Below are 20,194 nucleotides of genomic sequence, written 5' to 3' on the forward strand. Positions count from 1 at the left end.
CATTTCTGCGTGCTGAGTCGATTTCCGAAGGCTGAGAGACGTTTTCTAGTCTCTTACGTCTGATGACAACACAATATTTTTGAGGTGAAAAAGATCAAAATCATTGTCGAAGAACACATTTTTGATAACGTTTTTTGTTTTATTGCTTGTTTTAAACAGCGAAGTTATGACGGGGAAGCCCCCCCCCCCAAAAAAAAAGCAAACAAAAATGCTGAAACTGAGGTTATAGAGTTGTCATATTCAACAAGGAATCTTGTAACTCTTATGAATACGGTGGCGTCCAATCATCATCGTCATCACCATCAATGCCGGAAATCAGTCAGCAGTTGTACTGTGGTTGTACCGAAAGGCACGGACGTTGGGGTTGTCGTATGAGTTTCATACGGGTTGTCGGCTCCACGAATGTTAGCAGTTCAAGGCGTCATTAGTTCGCCCAGCTCGATGCACCTTTGTGCGACATATTTCACCGGCCGCTGGTGCTGAGTTTGATCGGCGGTTTCATTCAATTTAGGTAAGTCTGGTTTCCCTCGTATTCCCAAGTTTCATAGCCGCTTGCGCAGGTGTGCGCTTATCCGACGTTGTCTATCGGGGGAGCTTTTTGCGTGCACCACTTCCAACTTCTTGTAGGGCCTCAACTAGGTATCGGGGTGACGGTGTTAAGGCTATTTCACATGCCGCGATCGCAGCGAAAAAAAAAGAAAAAAGAAGTCGTTCTGTTCGCTCCAATCGCTCTGTTCGCGACCTTCGCCAATGGCGGTTTCGTTTCAAATAGACCGCGAATGGTCCGCGATTTTCGCTCTGCGACAGGAGCGGTGAGTTCTTGCCAGCGCTCATTGTGACAGACACGAATGTAATGTAATAATATGTGCATTATAATATCATGATGTTACCGTGAATGGTAACGTAGGGTTTGCTTGTTTCGTCATTTAAGAACACTATCCAGTCCGAATTCATTTTAAAATGCACAGCATCGTAGAAGTGTGGCAGCTTGGGCTAGTTGGTATGGCATGACGATAGTTATAGCGCGAGATCAAAACAACAACACAGAGACAAGAAGGACACGACACGAAGGTGTCCTTCGTGTCCTTCTTGTCTGTGTGTCGTCGTTTTTTTCTCGCGCGATAACTATCGGCACAGCTTCGGCCATTACCAAAACAAACACGTCGACTCTATTTCGACGGCTTGGCCGGACCAGCCCTATTTCGACGGGTCCCGACCAAAAATCACTCCCGCCGCTAGGCTCATTCTAGCCACCCTACCGCCGCTGCGATCAGGGCAAAAATTTCTAACATGTTGGAAGCTCGCCGGGGACCGCTGCGGCGGGAGCGAACTGACTTTTTTTTTTCGCGGCGAGCGAATTCGCAGCCTGAAAATCGCTACTTTTTAAGTGTGAATACACTTTACAAGCGACCCCAAACCATCCACCGCCGTCGGCGGCGTCCGCAGTCTTCTCTCTATCTTTAAAAGAAAGAGGACTTCGCGGGCCGCAGCGCGACGCTCTACCGAATAAAGCCCAAACTCCATAAGCGCGAAAATGCACGCGACAGCGACGAGCGACGCTATGAGCGACGAAACAGGGCGTTCGCGCGACGTGTCGCGTGCTCGTTTTCGCGCGATCGCTCGGTTCTCCAGATTTGGAAACCGTCGCTCATTGCCCGGAAGTGCTGGGCTCAAGCAGCCAATAGCGAAAAAAACCGGAAAAGACGAAGACTACATAGGTGCACGTGACCCTGCCCGAGTCACGTATGCGCAACAAGAAATAACGCAATGTTTATTACGCATGCGCATATAAAAAATGCTGCAAGGCAATAATAAACACTTTCCGTTCTATTACACAACAATATATCTTATTTTTTAATTGGAAACCGCTCGCTACGCGGTTTTCTTGGTGCGAGTTGACAGCCTCATGCCAGCAACAGTGGAATTCGCTCGCCGAATCCGTCGCGTGAATGAGGTTTGCCTGCGCTAGCGACTGATCGCGCGACGCCGATCTACGTCGCGTCGCTGTCGCGTGCATTTTCGCGCTTATGGAGTTTGGGCTTCAGCCACGGACGCGACGCTGATATCGGTGTCAGTAACGCGCCTTATACCCCCTCCCCCTTCGCTCGCTCCTCCGCTCTCCTCGCTCGCTGCAGCTGCGCGCGCACCCCTCTCTCTCGCGCGCCCGCCTTCTCTCTCAGTCTCCCGTCGAGAGCGGGTCGTGAGGAGGAGTAAAGTTAAAATCCGTTGGCATTCGCCAGTGAGTTAACGTAAACTCCCCCGTGTGATCAAATTGAGATTCCCAGGAACCATTACACCATAAAGGCACCATAGTGTGATTAATAAATATAATAGTGCGAATTAATAAATACCCCTCATAGCATCACCCCGTGTATTCGCACTTAACCATGTTCACCCTCGGGGAAATGCTTGGGAGTTTTTTGTGTCATGTGCAACGGCCTTTACACGGCCGTTGATAATCGCGGTACAACTCTTAACAGCTGCCTTGCGCCAAGCGCAATAAAAACGATATGTAAACGTTATATGCCTGTCAGAGGAACACTTTGTTGTGGCTTAGTGCGTTGCTCACTGTCGCGAGAGAATGGCCTAATCGATTTAGTGTCTTTAGCAGGTTTAACTGCACATTATGACCCATTTCGTGCGTGTGTTTGTGTTGTATGTTGCAGGAAGCAACGAAGTTCTCGTCAGGACGGGTTCGTGCACTGCAAAACGGTGTGTCGCCGAGAGCAGCTTAATGTTATTGTTTTCCACACTGCTAGTACGTGGCCGTCTCCCTCATCTGTTTTCCTGCAAACGAAATAAATTATCTTTTCAGGCAGTTTTGCCTTAACGGTGAATGCGTCACGAGCACTTTAGTGTATGTTTTCGTGTGTGTCTTTTTTAAAAAGTCTTTTTATATACTTTCTTAGTTCAGTGGCAAGCGCAAAGGAGCTTGTGAAGCTGGATAGATAAGATCAGTGTGTAATTTTAATAAACACCATGATGCAAGTTTTACTTTTTTACAGTGTAAATAAAGTCGAACCCGGACACACCTGTCCTGGCAAAAAATTAATAAATAAGAAACGGAATTGCTTTGATACGTAGGGTAATTCGATATTCACCTTTTAGTGAAATGATTGCATTTTCGGTGCAAATTATGGTTCGAATATTGGCTTAACTGCAATGATTCACGGTAATGTAAAAAGAAAAACACGCCTCCACGGCTATTTGTCAGAGTAAACTATTTTGAATTTTTTCTTGGTTTGTAGTTGAATACACAGGGGCAAGTCATACGCAAGAAAAGAAACAAAAAATATAGATGTGTATAGCACCGAAAAATCTTCAAAGATTTGCGAACTTCTCAGGTGCCTGAAGTGTGTACTCTTGCTTGGCCTTGCTTTTTAATGTCGTACTCGGCGTGCTTCTTCGGATGCTGCACCTAGCGGTGACGTCAGAATTATGTTGCACAAGTTTGAGTGTACTGAACATCCCCCCCCCCCCTGCCATACTGGCTACGCCATGTTGCGAAAGACGGCGATGCCAACACGGTCCCAAGGCGCCACTGCTTTCAACTCCGCCGGGAAGGTAACCAGCCGTTTGGTAGCGTATGTTTCTCAGCTCGCGACTGCTTCTGCGCAGAGCTGATAAGACGAGCGGACGAGACGACGGTGAGTTAAACAAGGTTTATGTACAGCATATATACAGAGGCGTTACAATTTCGGCACTGGGGCCGACAGAGACTCGAAGAGCCGAGCTCTCCTCTCTAACACATAGGTCAGCCTTTCGCCTAAGACCGCTGATCGCGACACGCCGCAGGGCTTCTTTTATTTGCACCGGGTCCAACCAAAATGTCCAATCAGAAGCGCCGCTGGTCGTCAGGGCAGATTCCTCCAATGGGGGTCGCCGCGCCATGCGTCAGACCACCAGACACGAGGACGCCGGCTCGCTGTCACGTGCGCAGCTGACTCAATGCACGTGGGCCAGGGAGGCGCCGCGCGTGTTCACTCCGTCGAGTTGATCGCGCCAGGCGGACTGCGGGCTGGCCTTGACCCAGATTGCCTTTTTCAGAGGCACGGACGTTTGACGAGGACTCGCTGGCATAACAGCACCCCCGCCGCCAGACAATGCACCGGAAAGACGAGCTGCTTCCACGGGGCTCGGATGTCAGGTGCGCTCGTTCGCCAGGTCCCTCCAGGTTCGCCTCCAGGGCCATAGGGAGAATACAGCTCCAAACTGTTCCGGGAACACATCCCATTTTTGACGACGGATCCCAGCTCCACTGGCTTGTCGCCACAACTTGTCGACCAGCTTCACTCGTCTCTTCTGACCATCTTCGGTTTCAGCACTTGTCGATGGTTCTGCAACTTGCTAAGAACGGTTCGACAACAGACAACACACGACACAAGCAAGTGCCCTCGGTCACCCGACAGAACACCAGACAAAGTATAGTACAACATATACCTAACTACGTGTTTATCGGAATTTTGTTCCCTCTACATCAAGAGGCACATGTGGGACAAAAGACCCTTAAAATGACAACTCAATTTTTTTTCCACGTACAACAACGTAACGGATTAGAATACCACATAAAGTTGGCCCCTTGAGATCACTCTGAACGAGAGCGCTCAGCCCAGGTCGTGATGAGGTCAAAATTTTGCCCCGAATCGCCAGCCAGAAACCGAAAGGTTGAGAAGGTACTAACTAAACGCACGGCTCAATGCGTCTGCATTAGCGTTTAGCCTTCCTTTTTTGTAGCGAACGTCAAAGTTGTGCTGTTGGAGTATCATGCTCCACCTCAGTAACCGGCCACTTTTAGGCGACATGTTATTTAACCAGGTTAGAGGACAGTGGTCCGTTTCAACCACAAACCTCGAACCGGAGACATAACAAGCTAGCTTTTGAACGGCCCACACGAGGCAAGCGCATTCCTTTTCAGAGGTACTGTACGCCTCTTCCCTGCCGCTGAGTTTTCGACTTAAATACAAAACTGGCCTTTCGTTACCAGCACTGTCCTCCTGGCACAATACAGCTCCCATGCCGCGATCACTCGCGTCGCATTGAATCACAAATCTCTTAGAGAAATCGGGTGCCATGAGAACAGGTTTTTCGCTTAGGGCCTGTTTTAGCTGGCAAAACGCAGTCTCCTTTTCTGAGTCCCATACTACTTTAACCGGCTCGGACTTTCGAAGCGCGTCAGTGAGGGGGCTGGCAATGCTAGAGTAATTTTGCACGTAATGCTGATAGTATCCAGCCAGGCCCAAGAATGCCCTTATCTCTGATTTTGTGGTTGGTCGTGGATAGTTCACGACAGCGGCTACCTTAATTTCTGAAGGTCTACGCCGGCCACGCCCCACAACGTGCCCCAGGTAAGACACCTCGCCACACCCTAGGTGACATTTAGTAGGTTTCACGGTAAGGCCAGCCTTTCTCAACCTGTTCAGCACGACGCGTAGATGCTCGACATGTTCTTCCCAGTTGTTGGAGAAGATGGCGACATCGTCAATATACGGCAGAGCGAACTCGGAGAGGCCTTTAAGAACGCGGTCCATTAAGCCCGAAAAACAAAAGGGTGCATTTTTCAATCCAAAGCTCAGCTTAAGTGGGCGATACGTTCCAAATGGAGAAACAAATGTGGCATAGCGGCTGGCACGCTCTGTAAGGGGGACTTGCCAATACCCTCGCACGAGGTCTAACGTGGAAATATAGCTGGACTGTGACACAGTTTCCATCCTCTCCTCTAGGTTGGGTATCGGGTAAGTTTGGTCTCGAGTTATTGCGTTAAGACGCCGGTAATCGATGCATGGCCTCGGATCTTTTCCTGGCACCTGAACCAATATTAGAGGGGATGTATAGTCACTCTCGCCCGGTACTATGACTCCCAACTCCAGCATTTTATCGATCTCCTCTTTCATGATCTGCTTTTGCACGGGGGAACAACGATACGGCTTGCTACGGATTGGCTCCTCACAAGTTAGCTCGATATCGTGCTCGATCACCGTCGTGTTTCCGGGACGGTCCGAAAACACGTCTTGAAACTCGGAAACAATCCTTCTCAGGTCCTCCTTCTGGACTTCACTTAACCTAGGCTCTAGGTTCAACTGCTCCAAGATTACCTCCGATCCCCTTTCGATTACATCACTAGAATTCAAAATTTCTTCTCCCTCTTCCTCTGCAGCATTCAACAGCAGATTTACGACCGCTTGACGTTGAACGTATGGTTTCATCAAGTTACTGTGGTAAATTTTGTTCGGCCGCCTTCCTAATTTCACTTCATAATTGGCATCAGAAAGCTTCGATATTACTTTGGCAGGCCCTTCCCAATGAACCTCAAGCTTGTTCTTTTTGGACGGCCGCAGCAGCATTACTTGACAACCAACTTCAAATGTGCGCTTCTTCGCCGATTTGTCGTAGTACTCCTTCGACAATACTTGTGCAGCCTTCATGTGGCTTTCCACAAGATCTTTCGTTTTTCCAAGCCTCTGAAGGAGGTCTAGAACATACGCAACTACCTTAGGGTCCTCATCGAATCCCTCCCAGGACTCGCGTAGCATTTGCAATGGTGTTCTCAAACTCCTGCCATACACAAGTTCTGCAGGGCTAAAACCAGTGCTCTCATGAGGAGCTGATCTTAAAGCGAACATAGCGGGAGGAATACACGCTTCCCAGTCGCATTTGTGCTCATAACAGAGAGCTCTCAGTATCCGTTTCAGAACGGAATGCATACGCTCTACCGGATTAGATTGCGGGTGATGGATCGAGCTGTGCACTACTTTTATTCCACATTTATCCATAAAGGTAGAGGTAAGGCAGCTGGTGAAGACACTACCATTGTCGCATTGGATTTCAGAAGGAAATCCGATGCGTGCAAAAATAGATAGCAGCGCATCCACGACATGAGGGGAATTGAGCTCCTTAAGGGGTATCGCTTCCGGAAATTTTGTGGCTACACAGAGAGCCGTCAGGATGTACCGACAACCTTGCCTTGACTCTGGCAATGGCCCGACTATATCAATTACTAGGCGCCGAAAAGGTTCTGTGATAATCGGCACAAGCTTCATGGGTGCCTTCCACTTGTCCGTGGATTTCCCCGCTCTCTGACAAGTGTCGCATGAGCGCACAAAGTCTTCGATATCCTTCCAGCATTTCGGCCAATAAAACTGAAGGGAAACTCTAGCCTTGCTCTTTTTTATGCCGAGATGCCCTGCCCATGCGTTTTCATGCGCCAGTTCCAATAGTTGGCGACGATACTTTTGTGGCACTAAGAGCTGCTCATACTTGCGACCTTGCGCATTTGTGTAGCTCCGATACAAAAGCCCCGCTTTCTCAAAAAAAGAAACATTCTTTTTCTTTTTTTCTAAGTTTACGCTTTCCATTAGCGCTTTAATCGAGAGGTCCTCACGCTGCTCTCGAATGAGCGTTTCTCGATCAACCCTCGACAGCTCACTCCAACTTTCCGCTACAGGCGAGAGCGTTGCAGCCCTCTCCCTCTGATCCAATGGCGCCATGTCGTCTCCCCTTTCCACGGAAACTGCGCTGGTCGGTCCGGCGACGGGCCGCTCGCGCGACTGCTCACATGACTCACGCGGAAAGTTTCCTCTCTGAGGTTCCGTCGACCCGCCGAGAAGGTCACTTGAGAGTTCACCGCTTTGAACAAGGTCAAGCTCTTGCGAGAGCTTCCGCGCTTGCGATCGCGTGAGGGCCATGTACGCTAAGTTGGGGAAGAACGATTTACCCTGCTCTTTGAGAAGCTGCTCTGAGTTGTTGGAGAAGAGATAAGGAAAACGATCGGGAAGCGCGGCAGACACAGCCGCTTCGGTGCGAAGCTTACCGAACGGGCCTTCAATGACAACCGTGGCGATTGGTAAGCAAGCACTCTGCTCCTCGGCGACTTGCCTGATCCACGCGCATTCTCCTGTAAAGTCGTCCGGAGACACCAATGAAGGATGGACAACATCCATGGTTGCCGCGGAGTCTCTAAGTGCTCGACACGCTTTCCCATTCACACTAATTTCTTGGATATACGGCTCCAACAACCGCATGTTCTTTTCCGATTCTCTAATTGTTGCAAAAGCAAACTTTTGCTTACAGTTTATCGCGATGTGCCCTTCCTTTTTGCAGTTGTAGCAGATTAGTGGCTTCCGTGATTCAAACGCCCATGGGGTATCAGTGCGTTGTTTAGAAACCTCACTCGATTTTTCCGCTTCTGTTTTCCCTTCCTCTACAGTGTCCTTCGTAAGAGACGGGTCCTTTTTGAAATTACGGTGCGGAGCGGGTTTCCGTTGATCAGGTTTCTTTGAAAAGCCCTCTTTTCTTTCATCCTTTTCAACGCGCACTGCCCTGCTATGCAACTTTCGGCGAGTATAATACTCCTCAGCTAACTCTGCTGCCTTGTTTAGCTGTACTTCACCAAGTTTGTCCTGCAGCCAAAGTTTGACATCCTCCTCGATGCAGCGGTAAAATTGCTCCAATGCAACGCATTCCACCACTTTATCGCGGTCGTCATAAACACCTTCGCCCTTGAGCCATTCGATCAAATCGGCTTTAAGACGAAACGCGAAGTCAACGTGTGACTCATTCCCCTTTTTAGCATACCGGAACCTTTGCCTGAAAGCCTCGGGTGACAACTTATAACGTCTCAAGAGCACTTCCTTAACCTCGTCATAGCTCTCAAACGCTTCCCTCGACAAGCAAGTTATCGCGTCGGACACTTCGCCGGGAAGAAGAGCTAGCAGGTTCCGCGCCCAAAGAGACTGCTCCAAAGCATTTCGCTCACAGACGTGTTCAAACTTGACGAGATACTTCGCCATGTCCTCGCCTACTACGAACGGTGGCAGTTGATCCCGAATTCTAATACCGCTGACCTGAATCGTCGGAGAAGCTGCGCTAGGCGCCTGCGAACACTGTAGGATTGCCAATTCTATTCGTTTCATCTCGAGGCGCTCCTGTCTCTCGGCCTCCTCGCGCTCGCGACGTTCTCGCCTTTCAGCTTCTTCACGTTCGCGAGCTTCTCGCCTTTCTTCACGTTCGCGAGCTTCGCGCCTTTCAGCCTCCTCACGTTCGCGAGCTTCTCGCCTTTCTTCACGTTCGCGAGCTTCGCGCCTTTCAGCCTCCTCACGTTCGCGAGCTTCTACTTCTCGCCTTTCAGCCTCCTCACGGCGTGCTTTGATATCCACCCAGGCCTCATCGACTTCCTCAGCCGACACTCCCTCATCCTTCATGATCTCAAGGATCGCTTGCTTTCGTTTCGCACGGCCCAAAGTAATGCCGAGTTCCTCACAAATTTCGATGAGTTCCTTCACTTTAAGGTTCTCCATCGTTCACACTAGCCTCTTGCTGTTTGCCCCTGTTAAGAATCTACTTGCCGTACCCACTATAAGCCTACTAGCAAGACGCGCAAGCAATTTTTCACACTCCCGTGTTTACCCCCTCCGCATTAACTTTGGTTTCAAAGCGCTTCGACTTGGCTTGAAACGATCAAAGCTCACTTCAATGCTTCACACAGCCCTTCTCTAAACTACTACAACCTGAGCTAGAGTAGTCTGGTGAACTGAGGGGAAAACATCAGGCACTCACCGCATCGATGTCGCTGACGCCGGCCGATCCCACCGCTGCCACCACTGTTGCGAAAGACGGCGATGCCAACACGGTCCCAAGGCGCCACTGCTTTCAACTCCGCCGGGAAGGTAACCAGCCGTTTGGTAGCGTATGTTTCTCAGCTCGCGACTGCTTCTGCGCAGAGCTGATAAGACGAGCGGACGAGACGACGGTGAGTTAAACAAGGTTTATGTACAGCATATATACAGAGGCGTTACAATTTCGGCACTGGGGCCGACAGAGACTCGAAGAGCCGAGCTCTCCTCTCTAACACATAGGTCAGCCTTTCGCCTAAGACCGCTGATCGCGACACGCCGCAGGGCTTCTTTTATTTGCACCGGGTCCAACCAAAATGTCCAATCAGAAGCGCCGCTGGTCGTCAGGGCAGATTCCTCCAATGGGGGTCGCCGCGCCATGCGTCAGACCACCAGACACGAGGACGCCGGCTCGCTGTCACGTGCGCAGCTGACTCAATGCACGTGGGCCAGGGAGGCGCCGCGCGTGTTCACTCCGTCGAGTTGATCGCGCCAGGCGGACTGCGGGCTGGCCTTGACCCAGATTGCCTTTTTCAGAGGCACGGACGTTTGACGAGGACTCGCTGGCATAACAGCCAATGGAATTCCCTAACACCGGAAATGTTGCAGGCCCATGTGCTCGGATTTGGGTGCACGTTAAAGAACCCCAGGTGGTATAAATTTCCGGAGCCCTTCACTACGGCGTCTCTCATAATCATATGGTGGTTTTGGGACGTTAAACACCACGTATCAATCAATCGAATTCCCAACACGATCACCCGCTCAATTCAGACAAAAAGGAAAGCAAATAATAATAATAATAATAATAATAATAATAATAATAATAATAATAATAATAATAATAATAATAATAATAATAATAATAATAATAATAATAATAATAATAATAGTAATAATAATAATAATAATAAATCTTAGTCAAAGTACGATAATATCCTGAAGTTTCCTTTTCGGAGTTTTCCGACTTATCAAAAGGTCGACATGTTCTTGGCAACTGCAAAAATTAATTGATATATAAATTTGATATATAGCCTGTATTGCGTATAAACAGAAAAATACAGAATCTTACACTTTTCATAGCATGTTTCGAAAAGCTGAATTATTTCGAAGCCGGGGCGCACGATAGTCAGCCAATGTATTATACTACCAGCCAACGTTTCTACCAGTCCATAGATCGGTTTAAAGTCATCATACGCACAGAACATGCAGAAGTTCACATCTGGCAGGTGCCGTCAACTTTAGTAGACAAATAAACCATCCAAACTTCGAAGACAGCATTGCAAAGTGCCGACGAGTGCTTCTCAAAATGCAAGAAAACACAAAGCTGCGCAGGATCTTTCCACCCCATAGGGTGCGCCAGCTTGTAAGACGTCTTCACTGCGAGGCAAAATTGCGCTGTGAAGCGGACTTACGGGCCGGCACCCAGGGACATGGCGAACGCTGACAATTTTTTTTATTCTAGCTCGCTTTTACAAAATCACTTCAACTGAATTTTCAAATAAATCTCCCTTCTATTCCCTTCCAAACGAGTGCAAGCATACGTTTTCACTTTGACCACATCGCCAAGTTGTATGATTCTGTACATGAGCATTGCGGCATATGTTTGGATGTTTGCGACCATACCTCTTTGAAACTACTCGGAAATACCTCTATACTTTTACGACACGTACATTCAATCATGTGTTCTACTTGAATTTTTATACACTTTCTAGAATAAAAAAAGTGAGAAAGTTGCGGCGGAGTCATCATATTGCTAGTGATTCTGAATCACCGTATCACTGTGCAGAACTACCACCGAGTCCATCGTGAGACAGAGTAGCGGACGCCAATGAGAAGGAATGAGAAAGTGCCATTTCTTCACTGGCAACCAGCATATATTGAAGGCGCCACGTGTAGTATTGTATTAGTTTGAGTAACGACTCAAACTAATGAATGTCATGTCATACAGACTATCACACAATTTTGAAATGATTTTATAACAGTGCCATCTCACAATCAAGCCTGTGCTCCAGCAACAATACCAGTATAAGGATACGAGCAAAGTATGCACGATTCTGCACATTACAGCATTACTACTGCCGGAAAAACAAGGCTGAATGAGACGTTGTTCTCCGGCCTGGGTCTTGGGCTCAAGAGATGTGGCAGAAAGCTTCAGCCTCTTTCATCAGCCAGAGCTACAATGCTCGTACGAGCGTACCTTTCTAGCCGCTATAGTGCGAGCAAAACGTTCGAACACCCTTGAGCTTCAATATTAAGTTGAATTGTTGTTGTGTTTAACGTCACCAAGTTGAAGTATTTAACTTCATCCTAGTTGAAGACAACCCATACACCATATATACAGGTCGGTCCCCATATTCAGCTTGAACAACCGAGTAGTCGTGGCTTTGCACGTGACACTGACATTTCAAAAATAATTATGTATACTCAAGCACAAATAAGACACAAAATCACTCTACAGTACTACCAAACGGTCGCAGAGAGCATGTACTTGAAATAATTGTTCCGGGAAAGCGTTTTGTTGTTTTCGGTGGTTCGGCATTCATCCGAACGCCTATCGTAACTTCTGAAGGCAGAAAAAAAAAACAGTAGAAATAGTTCACGCCGCAAGCGGAGAAGAGGGCCTGAAGTTTTACATTTTGGCACGATATTTTTCTTTTACTGAGGGTGGATGGGGCCGGGGAGGCTGGGCATTTATGTACGTGCTGTGTTTTAACTATGGTCTTCGACGAGAGGGGAGGGATGTTGACAGGTGGGGGGGGGGGGGAACACATTTTTTCGCGCCGCACCATCCCTGTCAGGCCACCACACCCCAAACTCCATCGAAGGCATGCCAGGGATTGCGCCGGTTAGAACAAACATGTATCCCGATTTATCAATCGTCAATAAATGCACCCGACATAAGTACCCAGACGCAGGTTCGCGCTGTTGGGAACGGCCACCTTTCAACGCGTAGACTTGTTGAATTAGATCATCCAAAACTATTCTATTAGAAAGAAACACTTTGGAGCAGGGGTCTGCAAGACGCCGCTCCGCTCCCCCACTGATTGTCTTCAACCCATATCTTTTAACGAAAACACTAACGAAAAACAGTGACTTGGTTTAGAATAATTAACTGTACTCTTAGAACTGTAACGCCACAAGTTTCATTATTATAGGTTGGTTATTAGCGGAGAAAGTCAAGGTTGAAATCTCACCTTTAAAGTTCACGCTTAAATCTCGGCACCTGACGTCAAAAATTTCAATACGTATCTTTCGTATTTTGACCTCTAAGGCACTGCCGGTGGGAGAAATCTCCCACCGGCAGTGCCTTAGAGGTCAAGATGGGTGCGTTGCTGAACAACTAAAATTGGCAGCGCACAGCGGGTCTCTGCGTCCAATCGGAATCTTGTGTCTACCAATGCCTATTAGCAGTGATTGGCATGCTCTAGTGGGAAACACCGATCCATCATTGCGTGCTTTGCGCCTTGTTAGGTTTCTCTTCTGCGCCACGCCGCGATGAGCGCTAGCGTCAACGCCGCCGCCAGTGTAAGCGTTAGAGCCCTGGTGCTTCGCATCTACACATGGTTCCCCATAGCGGGAGATGGCGTAATTGTTTTCTTATGTATACTACGCAATGCCATGTTGTCTATAGTACGCTAAAGCTTGTGGAATATCCCGTTTTCAATTTTATTGAAAATATATATCACTCAGCTACGGCAGTCATTTGTTTGGGTTGCGGGAGTTTGCGCGACGCAGTCTGTGTTTTTGTTTGCGATTTAGAGCCCTAAGACCTAATTCTGGTTTTTCAAAAAGAATGTGGTAGTATTTCATGAAAAATGGTAAAATATAGGACAAAAAAGAAGCATCAGCGCAAGTTTGATAATGAATACAGCGTGGACCAAATATGGAGCACGGGGATGAGAGTCAGTTGGTGACACAACGCGATGTTATAGGAATTAAATACGTGCTTCACCTCGCTCAAAAGAAGACGGTGCTGCTTCAAAAGGGGTCCCAAGCTACAAGGCTGGTTAATATCAGGTACATTGTGTGTTTATTTATCTTGTAGACTTTGGTTCTAATATTTAAAGCCACTTTTCTCAAGACAGGATTTCTTACATTTTGTTGTTACGCGAAGAGCATCTTTCCTTGCATTCAATATTTTCACATAAACTTGTTCGTGCTGTTTCTTTAAAAGTAGAGCTGTGGATTGAAGCAGAAATATTAAAAACGAGCAGTAACGTTTTGTACTATGACCAACTACGTGCAAAAACAACAACAAAAAGCCAAGTAACTTGTTCAGTCTTCCTATGATAAGTCACCTAATCTTAGCCGTATTGTCACGGGATCATGACGTCGACGAAGGAACCATACTTGATAAAACTGTTTATTCGGCCGAACTCGTGGCTTGTCAGCGAAAAGTCTAATTACAGCGATACACACTGGCACTGAGAGCGGCGAACTGAGCGTCGACCGTCGATCAACTGACGAGCGTCGAAGTGTGTCGGCACTTATGCATGCGCCGTCGAACAAGCCATATCACTAGTCGAAGAGCAAGCTCTGTAACTCTGGTTGCGCTCTAGTTGCGCGCAATCTTAGTTGATTGATTTGATTGATATGTGAGGATTTGATTGATATGTGAAATTTAGACCACCTGGGGTTCTCTAACGCGCACCCAAATCTGAGCACATGAGCCTACAGCATTTTCGCCTTCATCGAAAATGCAGCCGCCGCAGCTGGGACTCGAACCTGGAACCTGCGGGTCAGCAGCCGAGTACCTTAGCCACTAGACCACCGCGGCGGGGCAAATATGTCGAAGCTTACCTTCTATTCTGTCCTCAAAATTGATAAGCTGTGTTTATAGTAGTCATATGCTTCTCTGGTTTCGTTATTTGTAGTGTTACAACTCCTTATTTATTACTGTACAAGTATGCGCTTCGTTCGCTCTGTACAAAACAATGTTACGCATGTGATATTGATGTGTTGTATTGTATTTCTTTGACCATGCTCTGAGTGGTGATTTCGGGTGGTTGGGTCCCGTCAGGCAGAGGACATCTGCCTTTTGCCCTTGTATCCGAGACATACATTTGTCTGAAATAAAGAGCTGATTGACTGACTGATTGATTGATCTACGCTTAACACAGGTTATCGATGTCTCCTCCGATCGGGTGGGTGATTGCAACAATGAGTTTTCGAGTCCAATGGTGCGACGAGGGGCCGTTGCTCCAAACGTTCACTGTACCGGACATTTACTGTACTTTACAGTATTTCCTACAGTACTGCCCCACCACCGTGGTTTAATGACTAGGGTACTCGGCTGCTGATCCCCAGGTCTCGGGATAGAATCCCGATTGCGGCGGCCGCATTTTCGATGGAGGCGAAAACGCTGTATGCCTGTGTGCTCAGATTTGGGTGCACGTTCAAGAACCCCAGGTGGTCTAAATTTTCGGAGCCCTTCACTACGGAATCTCTCATAATCATATGGTGTTTTTGGGATGTTAAACCCTATATATCAATCAATCAATCAATCAATCAATCAATCAATCAATCAATCAATTAATCAATCAATCAATTAATCAATCAATCTTACAGTACTTTTACTTACTCTCTTCAAACCTTACGTATGGGGAGAGGGGGAATCTCACGACTATGACTTGATATACATGTGCACCATCCGTGTAAACTACCGGCGACGTCACAGAGAAAAACTGATGCCTGTACCCCCCCCCCCCTTTTCAACGGGTCGGTTTGAACCCTCCGTTGCTGGCCATGCCCCTGTCTTGAAGGGAGCCTCCATTCTGATATTATTAATACACCGGCCAGGCAAACACTTATCGCCAATGAAGTTAGAACTTCAGCTCGCGCTTGCTAACTGAGGGAGAGCTGTAATCAGCGCCTGGTTTCCATTGCGTCATTAGCAAACGTCGTCTACAGTCTCGTTGTCCTGCAACTCCTAGTGTCTTGGTCCGTTCAACACGTGACGACATATGTCGTTATCAGGAATCACTGTTTCCGTGCATGCATCTTGCTCTGATCGGTTTTCAAGAGCTCTTTTCGGCACAGGAGTCGTATTCAGGCAGTGCAGAACTACAGCTGGGAACCGTTTCTTCGGCTGCTGTAGCTTTTTCGCCAGTTGTGGAGTGCGCACTGGGAGCAGCGTCGCCTTTCGAGAAATAATAATAAAGCGTTACGTTATTGTGTTTTGACACGGTCATCGAGTATTATAGAAGGGCGCCGATTGACACGGAACACGAACTACCTGCAGCAACACGTGTAGGCAGCGAATTTCGAGGGGGTGACTTCGCACCCCCTTGCACCCCCTTGATAGAAAGCAACGGGCTCAGTAAAGTTCGGGCAGTTGCACTGAATGCGACAAACGCAAACTTTAGTTACGATACATGTCGGCTGGTAAAGTTCCGTCTTAAACACTAGCGCTTGTTTATTCCCTGGCGGAAATATTTGCGGGTTTACATTTCCTCCGCTTCCCTTCAGGTGCCCGTAAGCTCGTGCTCGCCCAGCATCTACTCTGCGTGCGAGACGTCTCGCGTTTGTGATGACGTTTTTTCCCCTATTTAAAAGTTTTTAGCGAGCTTTTAGCGAATATAGGCAGTGAACAAGCTATTTATATGTGAGTAGGTATTGTTTGGTTCCTTTTTGATTGAGACCAAGTGAACATCTATGAATAACGACTACATTACCCTTGCAGATTGCACCATAAAACCACTACGACTGGAATACTTTATTGCTATGAAAAGTCGCAGTGCAACTGTAATGCCAACCAAGGTTGCGATAAAGTCAGCCAGAAAAATAACGCGTGCGAAATCGTGTTGCCAACGTGCAGCATAAGTTACAAAAAAATTATTTATTGCGTATCGCAAACTTGCTTAAATGAGCGCAGTAAAGTAACTACTGCCGAATAAAAGCTATCACTGCGTCAGGGCTGTTTGACATACAGAGCTTAACATAACAATCATTCCCATAGGCATGCAGTCACAAACATCGACAGCGAGAAATTCGATGAGCAAAGTAAGCAAAACCAAAATGTAATTATGAATTTACAAAAAAAAACAATAATAAGCCGCGTATACCTCTCATTAAATGTTATAAGCGGAGTCGTCTTTGACTTGTGAAATTCACTTCGCCCCGACGTGGACTACGCCATCAACGATTAACAGAGATGAACGATTAACGAAGTCTTCTCTGATCGGGCGGGTCGTCGCAATGATAGGTTTACAAAGACTAGTCCATTTATTGGTGTTACAAGAGGCCGTTTCTCCAAACGGCCACTGTACTTACCTGCCATTTACTGTATTTCACTACGATTACTTTCTTTTTACTTACTTTCTGCAGAAGCATGTACGGGGAGGGGCGCAAGAGGGGATAGTCTCAGGAATTTGATGTACATGTACACAATCTCCTCAAACTACCGCCGATTGTCACGTCACAGAGGAAAGCTGATGCCTGTGTCCCCCTCTCCCTTGGCCATCGCCAGTCAAGTTGGTGTGAACCCCCCTCTCCCCCCAAAAAATTTCTGGTGACACCCCTGTGTGAACGCCCATGTGACTCGTGTTTCCACGTTTGCACTGTCATGCGTCATCGCGCTCAACGTCTTAACTGGACCACCTAACTAACCACAGAACCTGCCTTGCAACTGAGCGGGCAGGCGTACGTAGACATGTTGCCGAAGCGTCTTTATCGCTCTATATAAAGATCATGCTGAAAGACACCAATTGTCCACGCACAAGGGGTATATCCATACTTAACGAAAATTTTCCCTTTTGCTTGCGTATATATGCATGTACAAATACAAACCCTATGTAATCCCTGCCCCCCCCCCTTATAATGAAAAAAAAATATGTGAAGTTGCCCTTACCAAGCACTGCAAAATCTTCTAATAGTGTGTTCCCTCTCAGATAGCCATAAGTGTATAGTAGTAGTAGTAATAGACTTTTATTCAGACAAATTTACAGGCCGAGCATTTCGACCGCCTGTGCGACCAGTCGACGCTGTTCTTCTTCCCCTTCGGCGCCGATCCAGTCGAGCCAGGAGGTGATGGAAAGGGATGGGGGAGGGTAATAGCTGGATTGCTGAGCAGTTGGGCAGTAAAACAGGCAGAGTGACAGGTCAGCGTATGGGGAGGGACAATTAGGGCAGCAGGGGTTAGACCTATATTTATCAAGGAAAAGGCGAGAGGGGGTTATCAGGCAGTTCATTTGGATGTGCCGTAGACTTCAAACAAATGAACGGCCTGATAACCCCCCTCAAGTGTATACGTGTGTATCTACAGCATATACACGGTGCCCCAGCTAACTTCAACCAGAGAGAGAGAGAGAGAGAGAGAGAAAGGAAAGGCCGGGAGGTTAACCAGATATTGGCATCTGGTTTGCTATCCAGCGCTGGGGGCGGGGAAGTAGGGGCAAGAAAGAGGGGGTAGATAGAAAAAAACGCACGCGCACTCATAAGAAAATGAAAACACACACAGGAAGGGCGTCCTAGCTACAACCGTTTAGTAAGGCCGGTCGATCTCAAAAAGTGTAGTAGCGCTTTCAGGGCCCTCTTCTGTGAAGTCGCATCCTGTCGATACTGCAGAATTCCCTGCTCCGACAGAGGTTGATCATCTGATTTGTTGAGTTCCTTGCGAAGGCATAGTCTTTGTTTACTATACGCTAGGCAGTCACAAAGAATATGTTGGATTGTTTCCTCTTTGCCACAGTGGCCACAGGCTGCGGTGTCGGCCATCCCAATGCGGAAAGCGTAGGCGTTGGTAAACGCAACGCCCAACCACAGCTTACATAACAGGGTCTGGTCTGCTCGGCAAAGCCTCGACGGGACTTGAAGACTTAGCGTAGGGTGAAGCGAGTACAGTCGGGCATGCTTGTGAAGTGTGGCTGATTCCATTGTGATGTGGTTTGCTGGCGAGCAAGCCTGCGGAGCTTTCGTGCAGCATCTGTCCTAGAAAGTGGTAGTCGTAGTTTATGACCTTCTGTGTGGGCTGAGCGGGCAGCTTGATCGGCCCGTTCATTGCCGATGATTCCGCAGTGACTGGGAAACCACTGAAATGTAATTTGGTGCCCTTTCTCAGTCAGATAGTAGTGTATAACCACTGCTATCTCTAGTACCAGCTGCTCGTGTGGTCCACGGCGTAAGGCTGATAGTAGAGACTGCAGTGCCGCCTTCGAGTCGCAGAAAATAGTCCACTTGCGTGTAGGTTGATCAACTACAAATTGCAAACCGGCACGAAGTGCTGCCAATTCCGCTGCCGTTGATGTTGTTGCGTGAAATGTCTTGAATTTAATTGTCGTGGCCAACCTTGGTATCACTACTGCTCCTGTAGAGCTGTCCGGCTGAACCGATCCGTCAGTGTATATATGTGTGGAGTCTTGGTATTCCTCATACAAGAGAAGTAGTGTGAGCTGTTTAAGAGCCAGTGACGACAAATTGGCCTTTTTCTGGACGCCAGGTATGTTAATATTATTATTTGGTTGAGCGAGGCACCATGGCGGAGTCACAGGTCTAGCGGCAGGAGAGAACGAAGTTGGGATCGACTCACCAACCAGAGTTTAATAATACGCTGACGTCCTGTATCAAGACGCCAACCAAATGCTTATTTCTGATTCCTTCATGAAGCAAGTATAGCCCCGCCGTGGTGGTCTAGTGGCTAAGGTACTCGGCTGCTGACCCGCAGGTCGCGGAATGGAATCCCAGCTGCGGCGGCTGCATTTCCGATGGAGGCGGAAATATTGTAGGCACGTGTACTCAAATTTGTGTGCACGTTAAAGAACCCCAGGTGGTCGAAATTTCTGGAGCCGTTCACTAGGGCGTCTCTCATAATCGTATGGTGGTTTTGTGACGTTAAACTCTACATATCAATCAATCAAATCATGAAGCAAGTATAAATATACTGACCAAGGAAATAACTGACCAAAGAAATGGCTTTTGGATTAAAATAGTAGAAAAACTTTGGCAGATACCACGTACCTTGGGAATCGACGTTATGCGAAGCATGCGGAGGGAAGGTGGGCGTGTTGTAATTAATTTACTGAGCGATAGGTTATGAAATAACGCTGAATATATGTACAAATGTTGCACGTGCTGACATATGTTGAACAGTTGCAGACGTTCATATAATCAGTCATTCGCACTTGCGCAACGATGCCAACAGGAACATAAGTAGCCCCGTCGTGGGGGTCTAGTGGCTAAGGTACTCGGCTGCTGACCCGCAGGTCATGGGATCGAATTCTGGCTGCGGCGGCTGCATTTCCGATGGAGGCGGAAAAGTGTTGGTTCGTGTGCTCAGATTTCGGTGCACGTTCAAGAACCCCAGGTGGTAGAAATTTCCGAAGCCCTCCACTAAGGCGTCTCTTATAATTATATGGTGGTTTTGGGACGTTAAACCCCACATATCAATCCACCAACGTGAGTATTAGCAACACCATAAGCGATAAGCTGATATAAAGCGCTGGGGTGCGCGGGGATGGCAGCCCTGGACACTGCTCACAAATCAAGTTCAGCGCATGGCACCTTACTACAATTACCGATAACCTGATGTAACGGCTGCATCATGGAAGTACATATGTAATGTTTATGCAATTGTATAGCCAGCACTGCAA

General features: G+C 47.7%; 1 long non-coding RNA gene across 1 annotated transcript; it reads left to right on the forward strand.

Annotated features, from left to right (window-relative positions):
• The first annotated feature begins 324 nt into the window (after nt 1–324).
• Nucleotides 325–2,837, forward strand: LOC142777274 (uncharacterized). The gene is made up of 2 exons (XR_012888001.1): nt 325–511; nt 2,667–2,837. It is a non-coding gene; the product is annotated as an uncharacterized LOC142777274 (long non-coding RNA).
• Nucleotides 2,838–20,194: the final 17,357 nt, after the last annotated feature.

This window comes from Rhipicephalus microplus, chromosome X (genome assembly GCF_043290135.1).
Source record: "Rhipicephalus microplus isolate Deutch F79 chromosome X, USDA_Rmic, whole genome shotgun sequence".
In the NCBI taxonomy this organism is placed as follows: domain Eukaryota; kingdom Metazoa; phylum Arthropoda; class Arachnida; order Ixodida; family Ixodidae; genus Rhipicephalus; species Rhipicephalus microplus.